The sequence below is a fragment of the Syngnathus acus genome, chromosome 10 (assembly GCF_901709675.1).
Source record: "Syngnathus acus chromosome 10, fSynAcu1.2, whole genome shotgun sequence".
Classification (NCBI taxonomy): Eukaryota; Metazoa; Chordata; class Actinopteri; order Syngnathiformes; family Syngnathidae; genus Syngnathus; species Syngnathus acus.
This window is the reverse complement of record NC_051095.1, coordinates 24323853-24344322: the sequence shown is the minus strand read 5'-3', so window position 1 is coordinate 24344322 and position 20470 is coordinate 24323853. Positions and strand designations below refer to the sequence as shown.

General features: G+C 45.0%; 1 long non-coding RNA gene across 1 annotated transcript; it reads right to left on the bottom strand.

The window, feature by feature from the left end:
* Positions 1–372: 372 nt before the first annotated feature.
* On the bottom strand, positions 373–8541 carry LOC119128527. The gene is made up of 3 exons (XR_005099038.1): positions 8530–8541; positions 5471–5473; positions 373–554 (listed from the first exon to the last, which is right to left on the bottom strand). It is a non-coding gene; the product is annotated as an uncharacterized LOC119128527 (long non-coding RNA).
* Between the last annotated feature and the right edge of the window lie 11929 nt (positions 8542–20470).

The window sequence follows — 20470 nt, the reverse complement described above, 5'->3', positions numbered from 1 at the left end:
TTGGATCACGAGGTGCCCTGATTGGTTAAATCATGCACACTTCCTGTAGTGTGTATACTTGCAATACCACTTGCCACAGTCGGGGGGCCGCTACTGAGCACACACACTCACACACACATTTCTGAACATTCCTACCATGTGGGGCAAGTGAAAAAAATGCATGAGGCATGTTGTTCAAGCATCTCAAGCTGTTTTAGAGTGGTTTCCCGAGTGGGGTCCAGGATTTTGGACCCCACTTTGTTGGTGGGCTCCCTGCCTTCGGACCCCCCATGGTTATAAAAACAAGTACACACACACACACAGAGTATTTATTGAGAGAAAACAGGGTGGGGGTGAGAGTGGACAGGTTTGGTGAACCCCCAGCCTCTGGTCAAATCAGACCAGGGGGTGTTTTACGACGTTGAGGGAAACAGAACAAATTTGATTGCTTCCTCTGCAGCTGGTCAATCAAGGAGAGGATGCAACCACTTTATTTTACTGCGTTGTGAGAGCAGGACAAAGCTTGGTTAATCATTATAGTCTACATTCCAACATAATCATACAATCAAAATAATCTATCAACCCTAACAAAAGTGTTTAAAAATAAAATTATAAAAGTCTTGTGAGGATGCCCTTGTGCTGGTCTGCAGGAGTGCATAAGCCGGCCAGCACGGCAAGAGCAGAGCGGAGCCGTGACACATTTGCGGTAGTTTATTTGTAACTTTGTGAGTATTAGTGAAGCCCTAAAGAATGTTTAGATGTCTACATGTTTTGTGGCAGCAAAAACCGCTGTGACAATGCAAAAAAAATCAATTTCCCCTGTGTTTTAATGAGTCAAATACATTGTAAAATCCGCCTGAAATGTGCTCACATTCCAGTCAATGGTGTTTGGTACACTGAATGAGAAATTTTGATGAATTGTTTAGATGTCTGAAGATGTGTGAAGGGTTTTAATAAACTGCCGAATGCAAGTGTCCACAGTTGTTATGCTTTGACAGGCAGCTATTGATTGTTGAATGGAAGCATTTCTTTTCCAAACCCTTGTTCATAAAACTAAAAATCAAATAAAAAAATGTGTGTTCTTCGTGTCTTTAAATGGAAAAATAGCAAGTAACATCGCACTACTGTCATTCAATTTGTTCGCAGAAACTACATTGGCACAAATGTCTAGATGCATCAGAAATTTGTTGTGTTCCTGTTATGTTTCATTATGTGGCCAGCATTGATGTAAACAAGTCCAACACTCATCGATGTAGCTGTATCGCAGGACAGACACATGAAAACATTGATTTAGTAGATATACCGCTACACCCCTAATAAAAAGGCATAAAGCTCCTCCCCTCTGACAGATGAGCAAACAGGAAAAAAAAATTGCGGCACTAGAGAAGGGTTGTACCGTATGCCGGTCACAGAATTTATGGTGCCGGTGTATGGTCAGAAGGCAGCTGGAGGACTTTTGCCGCTGGGGGAAGATCGAGAGATGAATACAGGGAGTACACCACCAGAGAAGGGTCGGAAGCCGTCCGTAGGATGTGCACTGCACTTGCAGCAGTGTTGCAAGGAGGCTGCAGGACTTTCCAAACAAGATTTGGTGCCCCAAGCATTTTCGGTGAAGCCCAACCGGAATGGTGGCCTCTTGCCAGCTCAGCCATATAGAGGGAGGGACACCAAAAAAAGAGTGGCACAGTGTACAAGCAGGATACAAGGAGAGCTTTGGAAATAAGGGTGGACAGACTTGCATCGTGGGAGATGAAATGATGGGCACAAAATGAGATGAAGAAACAACAAAGATACAGAATGAGGTGACGATACACGTGTGAGAGAAGATGACAGGACTGGGTCAACACAATGACAGTAACCTTTACTGAGGCGTCTTCGATGGCCACCATGTAGTGGCCTCATGTAAATTGTGACCCTGGTTAAGGTCAGAGGGTAACTCGTCATAAAAAGAATGTACATGCATGGGCCAGAATTATAAACGTGACACAAACAGATGAGGGCTTGAGAGACCACACTGGTAAACAAACAGAAATCACCATCCTCAAGTCAAAGTCTGAGAGGAGGTTAGAGAGTTCGGGTCCCTAACCTTCAAAGTCGGAACAATCAGAGTCTATACAGCTGTGCGCAGGAGACGGTAACGTGCACGAGCAAACAGAGAACTTATTAGACAAGACACTGGGGAGACAGGAAGACAGTGGTGAAAAAGACAGCGGAAATGGGAAAAAGGCTCAGTTGGCAGGCTGACGGGGATGACCAGCAGAGTGACAGGCCAATGCCGCATGCTTCCTGCTGGGTCTTAGTGTTCTGGAACCATTCTGCTATGTGTGTATACGTGGGTGTTTTTCATGGTGCTGTGCAGCCAAACAAGGTAGGGCAGTAGGCAAGGCTGGAGTATAAAATCACGCTAAATATTTAATTTGAAAAATGCCAAGCAAAAAGTATGGGTATCATGAAGCACTGATCATTGTGGATAGCATGTCTTTTTTGCATGTGTAAACTTTTAGTTGATTTCCCAGTCAATGCAGCTGTTTTGTGGCAGTTTGACCAAGTTGTCAACACCTGCAATGTCCATTTTGATTGGCCACCAAGTTTCAAAAGCCCAGGAAGTACTGGAATGTTATCTTGTTTGCCCTCAGAAAGTTCTTAACCTAATTACAATTGCATCACCTAGGCCTTAGAAGAATGGCGCACAGGATAACACTTTTCATTTCATCAGCTCATTGTGACTCCATCTTCTGCTATGATTAAATTGCATCCAAAGGGAGAATTTGTGCCACAAGCAGTTTTTCACAATAACCAATCTCCAGATATTCAAATACACATGTTTAAGGCAGCAACTTCTATCTTCAACTTAAACTATACTATAACTATATAACTATAACGTGAAATTAAGATAGTACAAATATGTTGAGGTTTTCTAAATATAACAACTGTCTGAGAACTCTCTCTTAATGACATTAAAACAAATTAAAAGTACAGTATATGGAAGTGGATCAGTGTATGATAGGAGACGGATGAAAAATCTTCATTCCACAGGGTATAGAAGAAGAAAACTTTTTTTGCGAATAAAGGTAAATTATAATGTGAAGCGGGGAGGGGTGTGCTGTGCTATTAATTGGAACAGTTGCAAAACTATTTTAAGATGTAAAATCAGTCACTCGTTGCAGCAGACCGCAATCACAGTAACACTAATGTCCTGAGACTACCGTAATTTTCGGACTATAAGTCGCGTTTTTTTTCATAGTTTGGGTGGGGGGGCGACTTATACTCAGGAGCGACTTATATATGTTTTTTTTCACTAATTTTTACTTGATCATTAACACATCACTTACTTACAAGTATAGTTGACCACTTCACATGTTATTTTTAGTATAGTTGATCACTTCACATGCTTTGATATCTTTATCTTGAACATATTCAAAACATGAAAAATAGAGAGAAAAAATCAAATAAAGTAATTAACACTTTAAAGCGCCATATCCTCTGGACATGTCCTCTGTCACCAGGATGACATAAAGGACGAGAAATTTGATCGATGGATTTAATGATTTGGAGTGACACAAATGGTTTGATAATATTGTTGTTTATGTGATAGTTATTTAAAATATAATTTATATATCGTTGTATGGGCCTGTGGAATAATTTGAACTGCGGCGCAGCACACGGCATTGTTGACAAAGGACGATCGATAAAAGACGAGAATTTGATCGATGGATTTAATGATTTGGAGTGACACAAATGGTTTGATAATATTGTTGTTTATGTGATAGTTATTTAAAATATAGTTTATATATCGTTGTATGGGCCTGTGGAATAATTTGAACTGCGGCGCGGCACACGGCATTGTTGACAAAGGACGATCGATGGATTTAATGAATTGGAGTGACACAGATGGTTTTATATATAAACGTGTTATTTATGTAATCGTTTTTTTTAAATAACTGAATGTTACGTCAGGCCCGTTCTCAGCTCCTCGTTTGTGTTTGTCACGTTAGCATACCGTATCGTTTAGCCTGTTGTTGCTCGTTCATGTCTGTTCTTGGTGTTGGATTTTGTCGAATAAATTGCCCCCCAAAATGCGACTTATACTCCGGAGCGACTTATATATGTTTTTTTTCACATTTTTGGGCATTTTATGGCTGGTGCGACTTATACTCCGGTGCGACTTATAGTCCGAAAATTACGGTACATTACTTTTTTTGTTGTTTACGTCAGAATACAAGATATTGTATACAAGATATCATGTGTTGTGACAGGGCAAGATGTCACACTAGAAGTCCGTCACCAACCAGAGTCCCTACCAATCCCCACGTGCATCTGTCCAGATTTAGTCCAAGACACAGGTGGGGAGGTGGAACAAGCAGCCTTCAAAGACATGTCGACGAGGCGTTATAGTCATGTTCATTTGTCTCTGCTCAGAATTGGGAAAATAAAAAGAAGAAAGAACCCGTCCTTGGATTGTGGGTAGTGGGTAAGTGTGATGTTTATTGCTTGCAACTATATTATCAATAGTGGCTTTTTTTATCCAATTGATGCTCGCTTTTATATATACAGAATTGTCGTTTCTAACCTCCCCAACAGAGGGTACAGTACACTGTGAAATCCTGAATTGGTCAATGCCAAAGAACCAACCGAATGCTGATGCAGGACATGTCACACAATGCGGCAAGATACTCAACAATTCCGACATATCAGACCTTTGTCCTTGTGGTCGGGAATTGGGGTTTGTACTCCCAGACAGTTGTTAAAGGGTTAAGTCAACCCCAAAATATTCTCTGTAATATGTTCTGTGCACTTCAACTGGTTGAGTGTTCTGATTGTAATGTTTTGTTTGTGTAATAAGAATTAAACAGGCAAAATCCATCTGTTTTTATTCATCTCCAGAGGTGAAAACACTTTGCCACTTGCTGTTGACTGAAAGTGACACCACTGTTTCTATTGTTTGCTATTGCTGAAGCTGTTTTGAAATCTTGAGATTGACATTCATATTGCAGCGCATTGTATTTAAATTGTACGCCGTATGAGCCCCAAATATCGAGTTGGCTCCATTTAATATTCTGTCCTGGATGCACCCCAGCTTTACCCCAATGTCCATTAGGATACCCAAGATTATTTCCATGATAGGTTGACAGCTTGTAGTAGAAAAGGAAAGCGATGGTCCATTTTAATCCTACAGTGCACTTCCATATTTACTGTAGTTTTTCAACATTGCTTACATGTGAGCTTTGTGTCATCATACTTTTAAAAAATATTGTGACCCCATTATGTACGTTTTTATCTTGGCCAACATTACTATGGCCATATTTGAGCGTAAAACTGATGCAACACAATGCAACCACCATGCAACATGAAGAAAACTCTTCACCCAAGGATATTCCTTTGAGCATGTTCTCTGCATCAGGTCATCACTGACGATAAGGAATGTTGCGGAAAGAGGAAGTAGCTACTTTTGCAATCAATTTACAAGACATTTTAGTTCATATTTGTAAACCTGCTCAATTTAATTTGCACAACTGGAGGAAAGAATACTATAGGCAAAAAAAAAAAAACATGGAGGGCAATTCGCAGCAAAACGTAATCTCCTCTTTTGTTTGTCTTGCCAGCTTTATCCATTCATCAGCTGGCAGCTCAAGGGGAGATGGTCTTTCTGGCCAGCAGAATCGAGCAAGGTACACGTGTACGTGCTCTGCAAAGGCTTTCCATCCAGTCTACAAAACCAAAACAAAAACCTGTCACGTTTTTGTATTTTCCATCACGAGGATGGCATTTTCTATATTGCTTGTCCCCACGGGGGTCGCAGGCGTGCTGAAGCCTATTCCAGCAGTAATCGGACGGTAGGCGGGACACCCTAAACTGGGTGGCCACCCAATGGCAGGGCACACAGAGACAAACAACCATTCGCTCTCACACTCACACCTAGGGACAATTTGGAGAGCTAAATCGGCCGACCAAACATGTTTTTGGGATGTAACCCACGCGGCCACAGGGAGAACATGCAAACTCCACTCCATGCCGCGATGTCTATTGTTATGCAAATGTATATGCTAATGAGTTTGGTGCCAGTCTAGCCGGCGCCAAGATGGCGCCAGTCGAGACGGCGCCATCTTTGCTGACGCCATCTTGGATGGGGTATTGTTATGCTAATGTATATGCTAATGTTTACGGTGCCAGCCGAGGCGGCGCCATCTGGGGGAAACTCGCGCAGCGTGAGAACATGACAAACACAAAAATTACACATAGACGACTCGGAGCCTATAAATGCTGGCTCTCCTGGCTCTCTAATGACTCAACTATCGGAGACAGCTACGGCCACCCCACAAACTATTGTATGTCAAATTAGGTGCACCAACACCTTGCCTATCTCCTTCAGATGCCTTTTTTCAATAAAAATTACACATAGACGACTCGGAGCCAATAAATGCTGGCTCTTTAACGACTCGACTCCTAGAGACGACTACAAGCCCGGCTTTTCTCCCCCCTTGACCCCTAGACGCATTGGTTGATAGCAAATCTCAATTTATTAATGCTTAATTAATGCTCAACAAATCTAGCTCAGATGTATCACTTCTTTGGTTTGTGACTGTTTCACAAAAACGGTTGCAAATCTATTTCATCAATGTTTGTTAGGAAATCTGACTCCGCTGACGAGAGGTTAGAATGACCCATTATATTTATTTTTTACAAAACACAACAGAAGCAACACGGAATAGTAAAACGCAAACTCAAACTATTGAATGGACCCCACTAACTATTTCTGCTATAGCTAATGATTGTGACGGCGCTTTAATGACTCGACTCTCGGAGACGACTATGACCCCGCAAACTCAAACTATTGAACGGACCCCACTAACTATTGAATGTCAAATTAGGTGCACCAACTTCCGGCTGCTATAATACAGGCCCCATACATGTCCCCATCCAAGATGGCGCCAGCAAGCCAAAATGGCGCCAGCCAATCATCGGCTGGCACCATATACATTAGCATATACATTAGCATAACAATACCCCATCCAAGATGGCGCCAGCCAAGATGGCGCCGTCTCGACTGGCGCCATCTTGGCGCCGGCTAGACTGGCACCAAACTCATTAGCATACACATTTGCATAACAATAGACATCAAAGGTTTATACAGACATCAAAGCATGTCCTGTGGTCTGATGAGACCAAGATAAACATATTTGGTTCAGATGGTGTTTGCCGTGTGTGGCGGCAACCAGGTGAAGAGTACAAAGACAAGTGTGTCTTGCCTACAGTGTCAAGCATGGTGGTGGGAGCGTCATGGTCTGGGGCTGTATGAGTGCTGCTGGCACTGGGGAGCTACAGTTCATTGAGGGAACAATTAATGCCAACATGTACCGTGGAAAACTAAAGCGGAGCATGATCCCCTCCCTCCTCAAGCTGGGCCGCGGAGCAGTAGTCCAACATGATAACGACCCCAAACACACCTCCAAGACGACCACTGCCTTCCTAAAGAAGCTGAGGTTGAAGGTGAAGGACTGGCCAAGCATGTCCCCAGACCTAAACCCTATTGAACATCTGTGGGGCATCCTCAAACGGAAGGTGGAGGAGCGCAAGGTCTCCAACATCCACCAGCTTCGTGATGTCATCATGGAAGACTGGAAGAGGATTCCAGCGGCGACCTGTGAAGCTCTGGTGAACTCCATGCCTAAAAGGGTTACAGCAATGCTGGAAAATAATCGTGGCCACACAAAATATTGACATTTGGGTCCAATTTTGACATTTTCAGTTGGGGTTTACTCACTTATGTTCCCAGCATTTTACACATTCATTGTTGTATTTTGAGTTACTTTGAAGTAACAATATATTTACTTCTTTGTCCAAGCTCTACAGCAGGGGTCACCAACTCCGGTCCTCAAGGGCGCCAATCCAGCCTGTTTTAGGTGCAGCCCTGCAACAACACACCTGATTCAAATGATCAGCTCATCAGCAAGCTCTATTAAGGCTGATAGCGATCCTGATTATTTGAATCAGGTGTGTTGCAGGGGGGATACATCTAAAACAGGCTGGATTGGCGCCCTTGAGGACCGGAGTTGGTGACCCCTGCTCTACAGTGACTACTTAACTTTGTCTCAAAGTGTGTCACGTCTCGTCCCCAGCCGTGTTACTATGTGTCTCTGTCTTGGTTTCTGTCTGTGTGCTCGCCCCTCCCCTCCTGTGTGCCCATGATTAGTTTGATTATTCTCACCTGCCTCTTGCTACCTGTCGTGTATATAAGTCCTGTCTGCCCCTCACGCCCCGTCGGATCATTATGTCTTGTTGTTGTCTTAATGTCTTCATGTCTTTTTGTTGCACATCTTTGTTGGTCAGTCCTGTTGTTGGTTTTGTTTGTTAAGTCATGTCAGTTTACCGAGTCTGTTAGTTTGTGTTCTCCAATAAACCCTGGTCCAAGCTGCATTTGGTCGCCCTGCTCCATCCGACCCGTGTCAATCTTCAGTTGTCCCAATTACAAGATATAATCAAAACATTGCAGAAATGAGAGGGGTGTCCTCACTTTTGTGAGATACTGTATGTAAAAATAATGACAAAAACGATAACCCTAACCTTCGCCGGACTTGCCAGTCGCATTGCTGCCAGTAAGCTGTCCCCCGGCCGGTGGTGGTGTTCGCAAGACTTGCCAGTGCATTGGCCGGCCAGCCCCGCTGCTATAAAGCTCTCTTCTTTCTTCTTCTAAGGTGTTTGTGGCAGCTGCCCGCTGTGCAACGGCGTATGCTGGCCCGTGTGCGTGGTAGCGCTGCCAGTCAGCTGGCCTGTGTGCGACAATTTCAGATACATGAGTACAAGGACAACTTTGGTTGGCTTGTCGAAATTGAAAAGTTGGACAAAAAAAGTCCAATAAATAAATAAATGGCTTTTTAAAACATTCTGAGCAACGTATGATGTAGATCACAGGTGTCAAACTCAAGGCCCGGGGGCCAGATACGGCCCACCACATCATATTATGTGGCCCGCAAAGACAAATTGTCCATCGAATTCATTCATTCATTACTAAAATTGAAAAATTGTCTTCAATTTTAAAAATAATCTTTTTAAAATATTTGAACAGTTTTTACTCGTCTGATTTGAAAACCAGCTATTTGCCAGTTTTTACTTGCCAGCATGTTTGTCTTGCAGGTTGGCGTAGTTGTGGATCAGTTGGTAGAGCAGATTGTCCGGTGGTCACTGTTAACACCAGCAAGACAAAACAAAAACAAAACAAACAAAAACAAGCTAGTCTATGCTGTTTTTTTTTTAATTAGTTATCTGAGTTTTTTAGCAGGGTTCATCAATCCTTTTATGTGTGCTTAACACGTAAGGAAAAGCACAAAACCTTCTCTACAAAATACTTGTCAAAACTGTTGTAACTAGTTAGGATACATGACTAAATAAACATTCAATCAACTTAAATACATAGGGTACTTACCGTAATTTTCGGACTATAAGTCGCGTTTTTTTTCATAGTTTGGGTGGGGGGGCGACATATACTCAGGAGCGACTTATATATGTTTTTTTTCACAAATTTTTACTTGATCATTAACACATCACTTACAAGTATAGTTGACCACTTCACATGTTATTTTTAGTATAGTTGATCACTTCACATGCTTTGATATCTTTATCTTGAACATATTCAAAACATGAAAAATAGAGAGAAAAAATCAAATAAAGTAATTAACACTTTAAAGCGCCATATCCTCTGGACATGTCCTCTGTCACCAGGATGACATAAAGGACGAGAAATTTGATGTATGGATTTAATGATTTGGAGTGACACAAATGGTTTGATAATATTGTTGTTTATGTGATAGTTATTTAAAATATAGTTTATATATCGTTGTATGGGCCTGTGGAATAATTTGAACTGCGGCGCGGCACACGGCATTGTTGACAAAGGACGATCGATGGATTTAATGAATTGGAGTGACACAGATGGTTTTATAAACGTGTTATTTATGTAATAGTTTTTTTTAAATAACTGAATGTTACGTCAGGCCCGTTCTCAGCTCCTCGTTTGTGTTTGTCACGTTAGCATACCGTATCGTTTAGCCTGTTGTTGCGCGTTCATGTCTGTTCTTGGTGTTGGATTTTGTCGAATAAATTGCCCCCCAAAATGCGACTTGTACTCCGGAGCGACTTATATATGTTTTTTTTCACATTTTTGGGCATTTTATGGCTGGTGCGACTTATACTCCGGAGCGACTTATAGTCCGAAAATTACGGTAATTGTAGCTGGGCTTTTTTATAACTTTAATATCGTCGCTCAGGTACCATTTGATTTACTGGTGACTGACCGCGACAAATTTTAAATGATTATTTTTGTTTCCTGTCCAACCATCATTATTTCTCTTACATAATGAACAGCAGAAGCTCAAGAGAAGAGCAACTTGCCCCAAAATTGATGTACAATAGGAAAAACAGGAACATGGCTGCATTGTATTTTAAACTATGTTCACATGACATGTTCCAGAAGACCAGTACACTGAAGACAATACTAAAAAGAAAAGCATTCTTCTAATTGGTCTTATGAGAGGCATTATGACATCTATAGTAAACTGTATTACTGTAGCTGACACTAAATTTAATCACCATAGCAACAGATAATTGAGATCAGTGTGATAACCACTTCAAAGAGAGGAAGATATACTCTACCAAGAACATTCTCACCGTTGCCTAGAAACAAGTCGAAAGAGAAAATTGTGGATTGTCATTCACACATGCAAAGACACATTTACTATCAACAATCAGAATCAAAGATCAACCTGTAAATAGGAGAACTTGGCAATTAACACCGATTTGATGGTCACATTGTCATCTATATCGGCTTTTGTGCTGGCAGTTATGGTCTAAACAATACTACAACACGTTATATATGACAATCGGTTGTCAATATGTTTGTGGGATAGTGTTCCTTTCATAACACCTGTGGTAATCCCCTGTCCAAAAAAAAAAAAATCTAACCCCTTTCGATTCTGCAATCATACTAGTGGTGCCTTGACATGTTTTTGAGATACCAACCATCATTCTTTGGACTTTTTGCTTTGATTGTGAGCTCAAAGTTGCGATACAAGCACTGTATAAACTACAGTGGAACCTTAGAAGTCAACTGACTCGGTACTTGACATATTTGGTTTTCAACGCAAAATATCCGGAAAACTTTGTCTTGGTTCTCAGAAAAAGCTTCGAAAACTGATGTTAGTTGACTTAGACTTAGACAAACTTTATTGTCATTTTGTCAACACTGGGTGTACACAAAACGAAATTTTGTTGCATACGGCTTTCAACAATGTAGTGGTATTGCGGCTGGTTAAAAAGTGACATTCTATATAAAAATATGAAATAAGATAAGTATAAAGTACAAAGTGCAGCAGTGATAAAGTATGTAAACAGTGCAGGAGATAAAAGCAGTATTTACAAGTGTGCAGAGGAATGCTACGTTTGAACGTTCAACAGTCTGACGACAGCAGGGAAAAAACTATTGCAGAACCTGGTGGACCTGCAGCGGATGCTGCGAAACCTCTTCCCAGAGGGCAGCAGGGATGGTGGGGGTGTGATGGGTCACTGATAATATTACGGGCTCGGGACACGCAGCGCTGGGATGACAAGTCCTGAATGGAGGGAAGAGGAGCCCCGATGACCCTCTCTGCTGTCCTCACCACTCTCCTCAGGTTCTTCCAATCGGAGGCGCTGCAACCTCCACACCACACCGAGAGACAGCTTGTCAGAATGCTCTCTATGGTGCTTCGGTAGAACGTCCTCATGATGGGTGGGGGCAGGTGGGCTCTCCTCATCCTCCGCAGGAAGTACAAGCGCTTCTGTGCCCTCTTGACCAGTGTTGTGGTGTTCACAGTCCAGGTGAGGTCGTCTGTGATGTGGACTCCCAGGAATTTAGTGCTGCTGACCACCTCCACAGCTGAGCTGTTGATGATCAGTGGAGCATGGTGAGGCTGGTTCTTCCTGAAGTCGACGATGATCTCCTTCGTCTTCTCCACATTCAGGATCAGGCTATTTTCTCTGCACCAGCCCACCAACTGCTCCACCTCCTCTCTGTAGTCCAGGTCGTTGTTGTCCCTGATGAGGCCCACCACCGTTGTGTCGTCTGCAAACTTCACGATGTGATTGGTGGTGAACCTGGGGGCGCAGTCGTGTGTCATCAGGGTGAACAGCAGGGGGCTCAGGACGCAGCCCTGAGGGGAGCCTGTGCTGAGGGTGATGACATCTGAGGTGTTCTGTCCGACCCGGACTGACTGAGGTCTGTTGGTGAGGAAGTCTAGCAGCCAGTTTCGAAGGGGGGTGCTGAAGCCCAGGTGTTCCAGTTTTTCCACCAGATGTTGTGGAATGATGGTGTTAAACGCTGAGCTGAAGTCCAGGAACAGCAACCGCACGTGGGTGTTCCTCTCCTCCAGGTGAGCCAGGCTCAGGTGAAGAACGGAGGAGATGGCATCCTCAGTAGAGCGGTTCTGCCGGTAGGCGAACTGGAACGGATCGAATGTTGGGGGGAGTCTGGAGACGATGTGTTCTTTGAGCAGCCTTTCGAAGCACTTTATCATGATGGGAGTCAGTGCCACAGGTCTGTAGTCATTCAATGAGGTGATTTGAGGTTTCTTCGGCACCGGAATGATGGAGGCAGCCTTGAAGCATACTGGCACTTTGGCTTGGTCCAGCGAGATGTTAAAAATGTCTGTGATGACACCAGCCAGCTGGCCTGCACATTCCTTGAACACCCGCCCAGGTATGTTGTCGGGGCCTGGGGCCTTACGTGGGTTGACTCTTCTCGGAGTCTTCCACACGTCGGCTGAGTCAAGGCAGAGGGCCTCCTCTTCCTGGTGGGGAACAGTTTTAACTGCAGGAGTGCCGTTTAGTGCCTCAAAACGCCCAAAGAAGTTATTTAGACTATTTAGGAAGTCAGCATTGACCTCACCCACCGGGGGGGAGGGTAAGTTGTAGTCCGTGATCGCCCGTATGCCTTGCCACATACTCCTGGTGTTATTGGCGTCGTGGAAAAAATCCTGAATTTTTCGACTGTGGCTTCGCTTCGCTAGCCTGATGGCACGGTTCAAGTTGGCTCTCGCTGTCCTCAGTGCCTCCTTGTCGCCAGACTTGAAGGCTGAGTTCCGTGCTCGTAGCGTATGACGTACCTCCTCAGTCATCCAGGGTCGTTGGTTGGCTCGGGTGATGATGTTCTTAGTGGTGCTGACGTCCTCGGTGCATTTGTTTATGTAGGCTGACACAGTCATGGCATACTCATCAATGTCGATCTGATTGTCATATGTTGCTGCTGATTTGAACATGTCCCAGTCAGAGCACTCAAAGCAGTCCTGGAGTGCCTCCATGGCCCCCTCAGACCACACCCTCACCTGCTTCACTGTGGGTTTTGCTCTGATCAGCAGGGGCCTGTATGCAGGGATTAGCATAACAGATAGGTGGTCTGAAGAGCCGAGGTGGGGGCGGGGGGCTGCTCTGAATGCATCCTTTATATTGGTGTAAACCAAGTCCAGAGTGTTCTCTCCCCGAGTTGGAAAATCCACGTGTTGGTAAAAATGAGGGAGAATAGTCTTCATGTTAGCCTGGTTGAAGTCCCCAGCAATGATGAAAACACCCTCTGTGTGCGTGGATTGCAGCTCACTGATTGTCCGATAGAGAACACTCATGGCCTCTTTAGTATTAGCGCTAGGAGGCACATACACAGCCGTGATGCTAACAACAGTAAACTCTCTGGGCAGGTAGAAGGGTCTGCAGTTAACAGTCAAAAGCTCGATGTCCGAAGAGCAGAAGCTGGCGACAGATCTAGCATTTTTGCACCAGTTTTTGTTGATGTAGACACACAGCCCACCTCCTCGGGATTTACCGCTTAGCTCGCTGTTTCTGTCGGCGCGGAATGTAGCGAGCCCCTCCAGGCTAACGGCGTTGTCCGGTATTGATGAGTTCAGCCATGTCTCCGTCAGGATGAGAGCGCAGCAGTTTCTAACCTCCCTCTTTGAAGAGAGTTCTAGTTGTAGATGGTCCATTTTATTATCCAGTGAGCGGACGTTGGAGAGGAAGATGGATGGAAGCGGCGGTTTGTAGGGGTTAGCTTTAAGCTTAGCCGTTAGCCCACCTCGACAGCCGCGCTTTCGCCGCCGGTCACACCGCCTACGCTTACTCCTCCTCCGGCGTGTGCTGCCCGGCGAGCCCGCTGCATCGTGAGCTTCTGGGGCTAGCGCCCTAAGCACTCCGAGGCTACGTAAACAGACTAGGGTAGTTGTGGCTACGAGTCCGAAAACACTTGATGACCGTACCTCCAGCAGGCGCTGGCGATCATATACTAATCTACTGGATGGATAAACTAAACTTTGTGTTGTTTGTAGTGTCCTAGGCGACATATTTTGTGAAAATACTCGTCGGTTGTCGAGAGCCGTCGCGGCCGCGGCCAACTGGGGCGCCGCCATCTTGGAGTTGACGTTGTTGTTCAGCGGGTTTTAACCATTGTGACGCCTGACTGCATTTGTGCATGCCGTGCTTCCAGAAAGCTGCCCCCGTGAGACCACAAGATCACGGGGGTTCATGCTGAGAGTTGATTTCATATCATAACAACCGAGAGCTACTGTACGTATTTGTAAACAATAGCCAGAAAGCTGCACTGGCGAGGCCACAAGATCAGTCCTACTAGACTTGAGTTCACAAGATAACAACCATGTAAAAAGAGAGCTACTGTATGTTATATTTAAGAGGCTGGACGACGGAGCTTTAATGCTTTTTCAGTAATGAACATTTGCACGAAATGTAACACACCAGCTCAACTTCCGCACATGTGCAATAACACGATAGGCACGGGTGACTGTGTGCACTTACCGATGTCACACTGTATTTGTAAACAATAGCCATCCTTTCGTTCACATTGATTTGGTTTTGGGGCATTATTTATGGGTTAGGGTTAGGTACAGGTAACCCTTTGGCTCTTGGTGAGGTAGTAGATGCAAAATTCCTGTTCGCAAAAAACTATCTTTTAATATCCTTTGGTGTGAAGTGCATTCATTAATATTAAAATGTATTGATGTATTTACCTGTATAAGAAAACATTCGGAGCCTGCAGGTCAGCATGACAGACAATGAGCTCAGACCTAATAAAGCACTCTGAGATGCCAACTATATGAGACCTGTAAGTATTTTGAACAATTAATAATATCAGTAAATAGTCTGTTCACAGTCATAATGTTTTGGAGATTAAATATAGCCCAAGAATGAGTGTATGTTACATGTTGTGGGAAATCTGACGGGAGGGGAGAACAACTCCATTGTAACATTGACAGGCTACTATATCAGTGTGTCTGACTCCAGGAGTAGAGCACCGGCTTTTTGACTCAGCCCGTAAGCGGGCGAGAGCTTCGGCAGGGTAGAAAAAGTGTTCCAACGTTGTACATTTTCCTGAACCCAGCGGATCAATAATAACAGATCGGATCAGATTCAACCATCTTGTGAGTATGTTTTTATTGTGTTGGTGTGAATACCTTCCCTAATCAGAAGAAAAACAAACACGCATTGAGTAACTTGGGCATAGACAAATTGTTGTCAGTTTATGCCGCAGAGTGCGACTAGCGTAATCAGCATTGAGAAATTCCAACAATGGCTAAGTATGTTTTGTGTTTAGTGTTATTTTGTCATGTTTAATTTATTTATTTGAGCTCATTATTTGTCTTTTAAATGTCTGATGTGTCAAGTGCCGCAGACAGACTGCGTAAAGGTGTGCTCCAAGCTTTTGCTTTCCTGTATCTGTGTTGTTTATTGCGGTTTTATGTACTGTGGCTTCGGAACGTGACGGTGTCGCTTCTCAACGCTCCTTCTGGAATGAATTAGCGTTGAGATCCGGGGTTTTATTGTCTACTCAATTTACTTTCCAATAAGCAGTACAGGGGGCTTAACCATTTTGTTTTGAAAAAAGAGGTGGATTGCAGAGCAATTCAATTCTAAAAACACTTTCTACACAATATGAAAATATAAGGAACATTTATAATACACATTATATAGAAATATAAGGAACATTGATAATAGATTTTGAAAATGAATTGCTACCAGAGTGGCAAAACATTTTGTAGGTGTTGTAGCTGCCACCCTGTGCCTTTACAGCACTTCTGTTCATTAGTTACAAAGAAGCTCCACTCTGTCTTGAGCTGCAGGATCCCACTATCTCCAAATCTACGCTGACTCAGTGGTTCAGTCATTGACTTTACAAATAAACATTCCCAACCTATACTACTATAACTATATATTCCCTTAACTGGGAAGATAAGTCATGGAAAGACGCAGGCTTTCGTGTAGTAATGACTCTCAGAAAGATTCAGAGCTGTGTCGCGACTCAGGTGAATCGACCAAGCTAACGACATTGTTTGCATGATTAAATTACCCTTATTGTCTGCAGTATTTTTATTTAAATCCAGACTCTACTGCATATCTAATCAAGCATTTTCCCAGCGATTGGTCAGCCCACCACCTGGGGCAAACTCATTGTTAAATGTTCATTAAGATGTCGAAACATCAATTCCATGGTTGGTTGACAGCGGGGTGCGGTCCGATCCCTCTCTGGAAGCCTTGTTCTGGCTTTCAGCCTGGGGACAGCGGACCCTCGTGTTGTTCCTCGGGCCTGGACTATCTTCCCTCTGCCCTTTGCACCCGTGGTCGTCTTCACTCTTGCCTGTTATAGTGGTCAGCACTTCCTCGTTTTGCACTCAACCGGGGAAAGGCTGCCAAGTATGAACTTGAATGTGTGACAGCCAGTGGGGGCCGAGCCTAGGTGTGAGGTTAAGTCCTTCCTGGGTCATCCAGCTTAATGGACTTGGAAACTCCAGATGCATGTGTCTGCCCATGCATGCACGTCTCTTGTACTTCTCAATCAATGTGGAAATATATAGTACCAGACTCCTCTCTCTCCACAATGCCATATGAATATGCAAATTACGCTTGATCAGATAATAAAAATATGTGAAGACGCAGACGGAGGCAAACTAAGGCAAGGCCTGAAAAACTTACCTTTGGCATGTTGTCCTTTAAAGTCAGCACTTTCTCATAGCATGCTGAGCTGCACCCATGGCCTGGCTTTTTATCTCAGTGGTCAGTGTACTGCGCTACAAACTGGAGACATGATGGCGATGCAAGTTCAATCCCCAAGTCGGGGAACACCGCAATCCTTAAATTTTCCCTTCCCCCCACCCGTCGACCGAAAAAAAGTTTTCAGGGATATCGAAACTGAGCGTTCATTCCGGGCATCTACTCTGCTTCACCTGCCACTACACCTGCCACGATCGAGCATCATCTTGTCTGAACAAAAGAATACTATGGCTATCATCTCTACAACTTTCCAATGGCTGTAAAGCCAGAAAATAATGGCTACGCTAGCCAAGCAAATGCCATGGAGCACTGCACATTCCCACATTACTCTTGATACATCTGAAAGTGAGGGTGAAAGTGTGTACGCTACATTTTTGCGCATACACACCCAAATTAAGGATGGGAGGTGTATAGTCATAAGGCCTATGATATAATTCCATGTCCAGTCACAGTCTTTTACACCATCTACAAATTATCAGCCATACATTCATAAAGATCTTAAAGCCAATTTAGGATGTTGGTAATTATGATAGCCTGCAAAACATTTAGCATTGCATGCATTGATCGAGGAGTTTCGTGCGAGTTTGAAATGTCCTACTGTCAGTCAGTCAGCTTTATTCTCAATTTCTTCACGTCAAGACACATAGAGATCGAAATTGCGTTTCCTACTATCCCACGGTGACAAGACATATTACATATTTTATATATATATATATATATGTATATCGCGAGGAGGTGGAATATGCGTCTACATCCGTGACGAATGGTGCCGGGACTCTGTAGTGGTATGCAAGCACTGCTCGCCACTGGCGGAGTTTGTGATCATTAAGTGCCGTCCTTTTTACCTGCCGAGGGAATTTACTGCGATTGTGCTAGTCGCGGTGTACATCCCGCCTTCCAACATCGAAGGCGACAGGATCGCGGCTCTTAGTGAACTGTACCAGTCTGTCAGTGAACAACAGACGGCGCACCCTGACGGTTTCACCATCTTCGCTGGGGATTTTAATCACGCTAACCTGAAGTCTGTTTTTCCGAGGCTTCACCAACATGTTAATTTTCCAACACGTAATGACAGCTTCCTGGACCTGGTCTACTCTTCACAAAAAGGAGCTTTCAAAGCCGCCCCCCTCCCCCATCTTGGACTTTCTGACCATATCACTGTTATGCTTTTGCCCGCATACAGACAAATGGTGAAAGCATCCAGGCCGGTTCGCAAGCGGGTTAGAGTGTGGCCTGAGGGTGCCTCTGATGTGCTTCGAGACTGCTTTGGCTCTACTGACTGGGAAATGTTTAAGCAGGCGGCCACTTGCAACGATCGGACGGATATAGAGGAGTATACTGACTCTGTTTCCTCTTACGTCGCGAAGTGCATTGATGATGTGACCCACTCGAAATACATCGTCACTCGGGCTAACTGGAAGCCGTGGCTAACTGGGCCTGTCCTCAGGCTGCTGAGGGCCAGGGACAAAGCCTTCAGAGCGGGGGATGAGGCTGGCTTGAGGACAGCGAGGGCCGACCTGTCCCGGGGCATCAAGGAAGCGAAAAGGGCGTTCTCTTGCAGGATTACCGCCCACTTCAAGGACAGCAAGGACGCACGGAGCCTTTGGCAGGGCATTCAGACCATCACGGACTACAAGCCCGCGCCGCAGAGCTGTGAGGGCGACATCCGTCTGCTCAACGATCTCAATCGCTTCTTTGCTCGCTTCGACGCTCAGAACAGCACTTGCCCGCTGAAGGCCCCTCCTCCTCCACAAGAGCAGCCCCTGTGCCTCTCTGCTGATAGCGTGAGGAGGGCGCTTGCCGCTATCAACACTCGTAAGGCGGCGGGCCCTGACAACATCCCGGGTCGAGCGCTGAAGGACTGCGCTGGGGAGCTGACGGGTGTCTTCACGGACATCTTCAACATTTCCCTGCAGCAAGCCGTCGTCCCTTCGTGTTTCAAGGCTGCCACCATCGTACCTGTGCCAAAGAAACCTGCCCCGTCCTGCTTCAATGACTACCGCCCCGTGGCATTGACGCCCATCATCATGAAGTGCTTTGAGCGGCTTGTCATGGAGCACATCAGATCCATTCTACCCCCCACCATAGACCCCTTCCAGTTTGCGTACCGAGCCAAACGGTCCTCTGAGGATGCCATCTGCTCGGCCCTCCACTCGGCCCTCACCCACCTGGAGAGTAGGGACTCATATGTGAGATTGCTGTTTGTGGACTTCAGTTCTGCCTTCAACACCATTGTGCCACAACGACTCATCTGCAAACTCGCCAAGCTGGGCCTCAGTACCTACCTCTGCAACTGGCTACTAGACTTCCTCAGTCAGAGACCTCGGGTGGTACGTGTTGGCGACAAGATCTCCGCCAGCATCACGCTGAGCACAGGGGCCCCCCAAGGCTGCGTGCTCAGTCCACTGCTCTTCACCCTGCTGACGCATGACTGCGCTGCAACCTACAGCGCCAACCGCATGGTGAAATTTGCTGATGACACGACTCTGGTGGGTCTCATCACCTAGGGCGACGAGACTCAATACAGGTTGGAGGTTGACCTTCTGACCACGTGGTGCAAGGACAACAACCTCCTGCTGAACGTCGACAAGACTTAGACTTAGACTTAGACTTAGACAGAACTTTATTGTCATTTTGTCAACACTAGGTGTGTACAAAACGAAATTTCGTTGCATACGGCTTTCAGCAATGTAGAGGTATTTCGGCTGGTTAAAAAAAAAAGTGACATTCTATATAAAAATATGAGATAAGATAATTATAAAGTACAAAGTGCAGCAGTGATAAAGTATGTGAACAGTGCAGGAGACAAAAACAGTATTTACAAGTGTGCAGAGGAATGCTACGTTTGAATGTTCAGCAGTCTGACGACAGCAGGGAAAAAACTATTGCAGAACCTGGTGGACCTGCAGCGGATGCTGCGAAACCTCTTCCCAGAGGGCAGCAGGGAGAACAGTCCATGGTGGGGGTGTGATGGGTCACTGATAATATTTCGGGCTCGGGACACGCAGCGCTGGGATGACAAGTCCTGAATGGAGGGAAGAGGAGCCCCGATGATCCTCTCTGCTGTCCTCACCACTCTCCTCAGGTTCTTCCAATCGGAGGCGCTGCAACCTCCACACCACACCGAGAGACAGCTTGTCAGAATGCTCTCTATGGTGCTTCGGTAGAACGTCCTCATGATGGGTGGGGGCAGGTGGGCTCTCCTCATCCTCCGCAGGAAGTACAAGCGCTTCTGTGCCCTCTTGACCAGTGTTGTGGTGTTCACAGTCCAGGTGAGGTCGTCTGTGATGTGGACTCCCAGGAATTTAGTGCTGCTGACCACCTCCACAGCTGAGCTGTTGATGATCAGTGGAGCGTGGTGAGGCTGGTTCTTCCTGAAGTCGACGATGATCTCCTTCGTCTTCTCCACATTCAG